This window comes from Danaus plexippus, chromosome 5 (genome assembly GCF_018135715.1).
Source record: "Danaus plexippus chromosome 5, MEX_DaPlex, whole genome shotgun sequence".
Classification (NCBI taxonomy): Eukaryota; Metazoa; Arthropoda; class Insecta; order Lepidoptera; family Nymphalidae; genus Danaus; species Danaus plexippus.
Genome location: NC_083539.1, coordinates 3,877,149 through 3,887,368, shown reverse-complemented (window position 1 = coordinate 3,887,368; position 10,220 = coordinate 3,877,149).

The window sequence follows — 10,220 nt, the reverse complement described above, 5'->3', positions numbered from 1 at the left end:
AAATAGCAAGAAAATTGATTTAGGGTTTCAAATGTGAAAAACATTAGATGTACCAACTTCACTGTTAATTTTATTATTTTAGTTATATATACAAATATTAAACGAAGATTAAAATTAATGCATAAAAATATTTCAATCATTCTTGTTTAAACAGATTAACTAAGCCCTATTATAATATTTCAAAACATTTTCTAATTACAGCAAACAAGTTGTTATTGAACTTTATCATTAGGAAGAATTACCTCTAAATTAATTGTATTACATATATACCTCTAAATTAATTGTATTACATTGTATCGGAAGGCCATCGTCCTGGCCTTATAAAGCACAAATATTTATGAAATTCAAATAAAGCAATCAAGCGTTATTTGTTAATTAGCTGACCAACCACTGCTATGTATTTAGTTGTCCAACACCTAGCGGTAAATTTTGTAACGGTTGATCTACTAATGCTTAGTTTGATAAAAATATAGGTACCAATTATAATACTAATTAGGTTACGTTTATAGCGAAGTAGAAAATTTCTATATTTTCTTTTCTTGAAAACATTTTATCATTCATTTTTATTTTCATATTAAATAAAAGAAAATTACATTTCGGTGCTATTTTTATCCAATCTATTAAAACTAACAGTTTTTTGCTTACGATATCAGATAGTGTCACGGCGGTAATATTTCACATAAGTTAAATTTTAATATTCATGTGTAATTTCAATAGAATAAAAATAGCTTCAAAATACAGTGGAACTATATTGATTGGTATTAATTACAGTCTATATCTTTTATATTTTAAGGAAAATCGGCATCAGCAGGCACATCTTACAATAGCAAACGATTCTTTTCTTCTTTTTCTTTTGAAATAGGAAACCGTAAAACTTATATTTAATTTGAAATTTGTACTTCGCAGCTTTTTTATTAAATTTTCGAAAAGTAGGGACGGAACTGAAGTGTTATGAATGATGTCATATTTTTTTTCATATCTATGTAGGTACTGTGACTTAAACCTGCCTATACCAACGGATGTATTATAATTACATATAAGTTTATATTTCACAGCAGCTCGACTAATTCACCTTAACATACAAAAATCATCATATAAAAAACTAACAGAAGAACTTATATAAAATAAGTTTGAAATAAATTATTTAAAAAATCGAGTGTTTTTTTTTCAAGGTTAGTTAAGGTAGTATGTGTTAATATAATTCGTACAAATTATGAGATAAAAAGTACATACATAAATAAATCTAATTAACTTTATTATTTTCTTTCAGACCTTTGTTTGAGTAACATTTTTAGAGACATTAACGTTGTAATAATTATCGAACCTAGAAGACCTCTGACATACTATTTTCAAAAGATTTCTATCCTTTCAACTCCCTAGAGATATTTTATTTGCGTTCGTATAAAAGATATTCGGATTGAGTCAACCACTTGACGGTTAAGAAGAAGGCAGTGAAATGACGTCCGACGCTCTTTGAACAATTTTCTTTTATAAATTTCGCATCCGAGGATTTTTCTTTTCAAAGTAAAATATTTCACTTTGTATACAGTGTTAGTTGAATTCGTTTTTTGACAATCAAAATATTTAATTCATAGAAAGTAACTAAAAATGTCAACAAGAAAAAGTATAATATATACAGAAATGCAAAGAAAAAATTTAATCTGTTATTTAAATGTTGTTTTAATACAAAATTATAAACTTATGAACATGAAACATTATTACTATTTAAAGAGCTTGAAAAATGTTTTTCAGGACTTTCTTATAATTTACCTTTATTTCCGGGTTCTTTCGTATGGAATTATAATTAATAGTTTATGTTCATACATTTCTGTATATACAATGAAAATAAAGGCTTTGGGTAGGTTGTTATGAATCATAGTATTCAACAAATATTCAAACATCATAGGAACAGTCGGAAACCTAATCTTTAATGCGACTAAAATTCAAAAAAAATTTTGCTGTCATTGAAACTTCATTTATAATGTTTGTAATATTATTACTCGTTAGTGTACATATTTCGCATCTATACGATGCTTATATTTACCTATCTCTATAATTAATATAATTTAAGATATTATAAAACCGTAGATGTTTTCGCGAAGTACGTGTTTCGAACGATAATGACGTCGTTAAATATAGTGTTGTAGGACTCGTTGAAGCTTATGAACCAAAGAAAGGGTTAATGTTAGGATGGAAGGTGTAATAAGTCCTATCGTACTGATGGAAGCTTAAGGTAAAAAGGAAATAAAGGTTACTGATGTCTTTCATGCGAAGCTACTAGCGATTTTTGTATTTTTTTTTTTTTGATTTGATGATAAAATATAAAAATATGTATAATTTTCTTTTTAATCTCTTTCAGACCTGTGCGTCTTTATTCATGTCCTTATGAACGCTTTCGCTTGATCATAAATATATTTGAATAAAAAACCTGTTAAGACGCAAAAGCTGGAAGTTATTTACTTGTTGATTGATTTTTCCATACTTCGATTTAAATATTTTAAAGTTCGCCATTTCTATATGAGAATCAAAATTCATTCACCACCATTTTCAATGTATTAGTTTTATGAACTTAATATTTATTATTATGTATATATATAAGTTAGATATATATCTCTATATAATTATAGGGTGTATTTTAGAAACAATATTTTATTTTTACAGGTCAAGATTTAAGAAAGTCGAAACTAAATAACGGTTTTTTTTTTCTATGATTATTACAGCACTCCTTGTTGTAAATTACGTAACCAGAAGTAGTAGCAATAATTAACTGACGCTTCGTTGTTAATATAAAAATATAAAACAACAAAAATACATTGAATAGAATAGAAAATACAAAAAATTTAATGATTAATCTAGTTTTTCATTATATGATATACATTTAAAACAGTCCCTCTTTTCTCTTTACTTTGTTACCAGTCAGTTACTACGATAATTGCAGAAAATCCAATACGAAATGTTTCCTTTCTCGTCGTCATCACATCAGTTGGTATGAGATTATACAGCCTATTCAGACGGTAGTTTTGAATGGGATACGAAATGAGGGTCCGTCAGTTCCTACCAGCCGATTGTTGCAATAGTTTATTAGAAACTGTTCCTATTGCTACAGTTAATTATATTTGGGTGAGATCCTCGATTCTCAAATTCGGATTGGAGCAAGTAAATTATTCCTTTTTTATTATTTTTATTTAATAGCTAGAGTTTGCTTTTCGTAGGACGTACTCAAAATATAATAATAATAAAATTATTTTTTAAACATAATCAAGTTTCTTTAGGATTTTCACAGGATACTCAATATAAGTTATTTTTTTGGAATGAAAAGTTTATTTTTCACTCTTATTATAAACTACATTAATTATTTTTATAGAATTTTATTTTGCAGTTCTTTTTTATCAGACAAAAAGCGGTATTACTCCGCTGTGGACGGAATTTAATAACTTGATATCAATGTTCATGATTAAACTGGTATTGATGTTATATTGAAAATTATATAAGGTTTACCAGTGACTTTTTACAATAAAATATACTTTAAATACATAACATTATATTTACACATATATAAAAGATGAAAAATTAAGCTGTATTAGTTTTTTTTTATTAAATGAGTCAACCTATTATCATCTTTTAAAACAAGCTCTTAAAATTCCTATCTATCACTTCATTCCACTGCCTTATTTACTTTTATTTTTTCATGATATTGCCCTTATTAACTACTGTCTTATATTTTTCTAGAAATATGTTTTAACATTGTTCTTACGTTCAAATACAAAATAGTCATAAAAACCTATGTGTGAAATAAAAAAAAATACCTTTTTGATTTATAGTAAATAATTAAAATTTTGCTTTAAATTACACTTAACACTGAGATATATGTAAATGACCTTAACATTAATGAGCCGTTATTAATGTTCTTATAATAACTTTGGTATCCGATAACTTAATTTTACTATAATTTACATAATGTTAAGCGTCCGTGTTAAAAGCTTTCTAATTACATAGATAATGGACTTCAAATTATTTATATTAGTAAAAGTTATAAAAAGAACCTTTTAAATATATTTTACGTAAATTAGTTTTGAGAACAGCGATTTTCTCAGTGGGACGCCACAACATTGACCACCAGCGTTGTTAGCAACCATTAGACTGCCAAGAACAGATTCGTCGGGTTCTGATATGTTGCCTGATGAAAACGTATGAAAAATGAGGTTTGAACATTTATTTTGTGAATTGAGCGAATTATACAAAACTAAGATTTGTTACTGAGGATAGTGGGATTTCAAGACGGGTGCTCCAAGACATGTTTCCCGCAGTCAGTAGGGGGCCCAATTAGTGGGCTGTCATAAAAGGCTGCTCCGCCAACCGTGTTTAATCCCAGCGTGGCTGGCTGTTGGCGGTCGGAGAGGACCCGATGGTATTGTATTCAGACGTAGTGTCATTGTCACTTCATTTTTTATCTATTCTCTCTTTTCTCTATTCATTGTTAGAAAGGAAAAGAGAAAGAACAACTCTATAGTTAAAAGATTATACTGGCATTCACATACAAGTATGCAAGCTCACACATTCACGCATGAAAGTACGCCTTTAACATAATAAGATTTGTACTTTTAAGCGTCCTCTCTAAAATTAATGGACACTCTTACAAGTTGTAATAATTATTCACATTTTTAATCCAATATGGATGTTTACAAAGTCTTTAAGGATAATCTCAATAAAATGAAATTTAATGAGGCAAATATATTTTCCTTTTTATTCTATAAAAAAATATACATTAACGATAATTAAATAAATTTTTTTCGTGAATTATTTCTAATAAGTTTTTTTATGCCTAACTTAAACATTTTTATCAATCTATATTTATTCAAAGTATACTTATCTTACAACTGTTATCGTACAAACAAAGAATAACATGTTTGTTTTTGCTTTTTCATAAAGATGACTTAAAGAGACAAATAAGAAGGTTTTAATGTTGTCATTATCTCACAACAGTCCCTTCGTGAATCGTGGGTTATTTTTGTGAAGATTATTTTCTTGTAAATATTTGAAATAAAATTTCCTTGTCCTCGTATATTATTTGGGTAAAATTAGTTTTTTTTTCAAAAGGATTGGACATTATGTGCTCATAAATCTATCCAGCTTGGTTTTGAGCAAATAGTTTACGACAAAGGTAAGCATGTAGTTTTACGCTTTTGATACCCTTACCTACCGTAAGAGATGTATTAAAATACATTACATTTTATTTATTTTATGAAACTACTTGATTTGAATGAATTTAATTAGTAAACATTTAAAAACTGCTCTTTATATTTAGAGGTTAACAAAGGCTCACACATTTTATGTATGACTACATCCATCATACATTATGTTAAGTAAACAATAATTGAACTTTTACATATTATTATAGGTTGGTGTTTTAAAACATTGTCCTTTCTGAACAAGACCAATATTATTTCCTATCAAATATTTCTTGATATTGTGATGATTAAACAAAAAATAAACAAATAATATATTGAAATAATTAAAGATATATTTCATAATATATATGTATGTCAGCTCAAAAAGTCATATTTATAAATTATGTTATCAAGCATGTAATTATATTATGCGAATGCACTTTAAGTTCATTAGCGGTAACTAAAACGATTACTACCAATCATGAGACCTTTTCCAGTCTTGAGCGTAGGAGTAAGCAGGTAGTTATTAAAGATTTTTTAGTCATACCAGTCCAATGAGAAATGTAATTTAAAATGAAAATGATAGCTTCATAACCCATGTTCGTTGTTATATAAGATTCAGTTTAATAAGATATAAATATCAAAATAATATTTCTTTAATGTTCCTAATATATTGATAGATTTAATGTAAAATTGTTTTCTGTAATAACTTACGACCACATTTACTTTTGATAACAGTTGATATACTTTGTAGAATAAATTATTAGAGTTCCTATTACATTTAAACATTCATAAACTAACTTTATGACAACATAGAACTTGTAATAACATTCAATATATAAACTAGTTCCCGTTATGAATATTAATTACATAAAATTTTTATTATTTATTTGAAAAAATGTGGTTATTTTATGTTATAACATAATATTTGGTTTATTTTATCCTATTTTGAGAATTAATTATGAATTAAAGCCTATTTTATTAATAAATCAAAAAAAAAATATATATAAATATTTGTATTTTCGATAGATAGATTTATGATAGATGGCGCTACTAGTTCGTAGCCATAACTTTATTTGTACGTACTTTATTTCTCTCCACCCCAATTCCAAAGTCTATCTGGGTAAAATTGCGGACAAAAACTAGTACAAGATAAGATCACCAAGATGCATTTTTAAAATAAACATTAATAGACGTAGTTAAAGAAAAGCAATCTTTACATTCGTAAACTATTGTATGTATGTAGTAAACACAAATAGCAGTTTATTGATAAAAGTACTATATAAATATGATATAGATTTCATTGCATAATTTTAATTGTACAAACATAATGCAATGTTTAATATTATCTTAAAAATATTATTACAATTTTGTATCGTTTCGTATTTCAGTCCCTTGAAATTCAGTCAAGTCAAAATTATTTTATCTCTGCACCTCTTTGAAAAATCATTACATTTTTTTTTATAACATTCCTACAAACAATATTTTACGTATATATTCGTTTCCCTAAAGCTAGTTGTATATAAACACATATAAATATATACCTTATACACGTTATGGGGGGTCAATATCAATGTCACTTCTGCGATATATTCATCGTTCAGTCATTAATCATATAAACAACAGCTGGGAAAACAAAGCATTGCAGCTAATATTTATAAAGCCTATATTGTGATACTGATACCGAAAACTGAAAGCCTTGCACAGCCTGATAGTAACAGCCTGATAGTTATTTGTCATCTACCGCCAACGAATTCTTTATTTTTTAACGAATAACAAGTCTTACTTATAGACACTTTCATATTAACTACCCGTGATCAAAGTTGCTGTAGTGTAATCGAAATGATGGAAGTATTTAGTTAAAAATTAAAAAAAAAGCATAGTAATATTCGGAAACTTTAGTTTCAATTAAATAAATACACGCGAAAATTTTTGACATTATTAGTATTGTTCATTGTTTTTTGTTTATTTTAAACTTCCATCTTTAACCTTTCTTTTAAATGAGGCAAAATTAAACTATTTACTTATAAAATTCTCAATTTTAACAAAACCTTTTTTTTTAAACTGTTGTACACAAATTTTTCCAGTTAAAATTAAATCACAAAAGCCTGTTTGAAGATGTTTCGCCCAAAAATCCCCTCGGTGTCTAAAGTAACAAGGCTCGTTAAGAGTCCATTGAAGAAATTGAGCGGCAAAAAATACAACCCTAACGACTGTACGGAGAATGCGGACTTTTGTTTGTTATCTATGTAACAGATAAGTTCAACGTTTACGCAAAGACCTCTAACGTAGGAATGCCACCAAATTTTTAAATATACTTTATGAAAATATCATTAACGAAACAGAAGCTGTCTCCAAAATTGTGAAAAGAAAGAATTCTATTATATTTATAACTTATAGTTAATACAATTAAAAACCCTTATGATATATAATTATTGTAATTGTAATAAATTTTTAAAAATATTCTCTAATTCGATCACTGAAAATAAACAACACTATCCCGACATTCGATTCGTAATTTTTGTTGCCTTAGATATACGATAGAAATAACATCCGCACGTGATGAATTCAGCTGAAAACGCACGTAGGCAATTAACTCGACTGACGGCTGCAGTTACACATGGGGTGAATTAACGAGTTGCATTCCATTTAATTTTATACGTATGTGAGGGAAAGAGTGATTTTTTTAAAGTTTTTACAAGTTAGTTCAAACATTTATCATTTAATTTTCTATATTTATGTATATGCTAAATTACTACTGTTCTATGACTCTATCGATGTTTATCTCAGCTTTCCTGCTATCACAAAAATACATCACTGTTATCAAAACAAAAATAAAAATGACATTATATTAAAATATAGTCTATATTAAAATAGAGTGTGTAATTCATTAGCTTCTATAATTTAAACTTTTAACAAACAAAATTTAAACTTTTTACAAACATTTTGAATAAAAAAAATATTAAAATGTTAATAAAGTGACTTGTGTGATAAAACTACTTAAATATATGCATTTATTGTTTCAACAAATAGATTTGATTGGAGCGTTTCTAATAATGAATCTTTTGAAAAGCAAATTCAAAATTAATTTCTGTTCTATTCCCCGAATCCTGGGATTTATCAACAAATAAATTGAATATCGGGCAATGTTTACCTATTTCATCCTTTACATTATTTGACAAATAAATAATGGGTTTAAACATACATTTTATTATTAAAAAATTAAAAAAAAAATTCTGACTACAATTTCAAAAAACTTAGTTAACAAACGACTCATCATATCATTTTACGTTTTTAAAAGAACATCTTAACACCGATATCTACAGCTTTTGATTTTAATATTATAAAATTCAATTTTTTTTCTTAATAATTTGAGGAACTCCCTGCAATAAATTACTAAGAAATTAATATGATTCAGAAGTGCGCTTTGCAAGTACTATCATTTATTAGTCTCATAATTTATGAGACATCTCTAGAGTTGGATTTACGACATTTAACAGATGCTCTAATTTATTATTATCAACCAAAAATTATGGTGCAAATAATACAAAATGCAAGAGATTTATTTAAGTTTATATATTTTTTTCAATAGTCTTAAAACTATTTCAATAGTTTTAGTTACAAGCTCAGTTAGTTGTCTTTTTATATTACATACATTGGCATATAACTATTAACAGTAAAACATTTTTTACAGCTCATCTTACTGCACCAATATTTTATAGAATTCTTTTTAACAAGTTAAAGATACTTTTACAAACGTTATCATCGGAAACACTAAACCTTCATTCAATGCTGACCTCGTATCAGCTTCCTTTCTAACAATACTTTATTCAGGCAATTGCTTAAATTGTCTATCCAATAACTTTGATTTCTTTTAAAAACAGATTGTAATATATATTCCCTTTCATTAAAAACAAAAGTTGTAAAGAATAAGAATAAAATAATTATTTTTAAAGCATAGTTGAGTTTCTTCGTAGGGAAAATAATATGATATTCAATTGGCAAAAAAAAATAATTCAAAGACAAACTTTAATACCGAGAACAAGATACTACAATATTATTTAAAAGGTTTCAGTTTGGAAAGCTTTGACTTTTAAAATTTCAATTTGGACTTAAAGTGCTCTGAATATTTAGAAAATTTATTAATAAATTAATCTGCAGATGTGTTATTTAAAATATAGGTGTTGAAGATATAGATCTGCAAACCTAGGTAGATATTATGTATAAAATGTTCAAATCGCGTCTGAAAGATAGAAATATAACTAGAGCCAGCAATGTCCTACATTTCTAAGAGAAGAAAATAGTTTGAGTCTTAGTGTTTTTATTTAGTTTCATTTAAGGACCGTTATGACCCAGGTCGGGAAGCTTTTTTAAACCTGTATTTTTGTTTAAGTAAAACTAATATTTGCGGATTACTAAACGCAGGCGAGATGCCCTTGTGATCACGATTACTGCAAAGTAACCGAAACGACGGGAGTATGTAGTTTTTTAAAACAATAAAAAAATGTATAGTAATCCGAAAATATTAGTTTTATTTAAATGAATACTCGCGAAAGTCTTAGATCTTACTGTATTCTTGTTTTTTTTTTTTTAATTCAAAATAATGGCACAAATTTCATTAGTAATATAATTGCAACGTTCTAATACCCGAATACAGTGCTAGAAAACCCTAAGCATTTTTTACCCTAAGCAGTTTTTTCCTAAAGAGATGTTATATTAACTGAATGTGTAATTGGCAAGAGTGTAATGCCTTTTACAAAGCTCCAGCTCTTCGCTGTGGATTTATGAATGTAGGAAATTTTTCAAAGACGAAAATGAACCATGTGGGAAGCGGCACTGCTTTGTAATGAAATTGTTGCAAAAAACACTCACAATATGATCAGCACATTTTAATGAGATCCTTTTATTTCTGCTTTATTACAATTCTTATTCAAATTGAATTTTTTTTTCAGTTACGGTTTATTACATAACTCGAATTTTACGATTTTTAACCAGTACGTTTTTGTTCAGCAATCTGTTCGATTTTAAACATACCTATCTTCAAAATGTTAC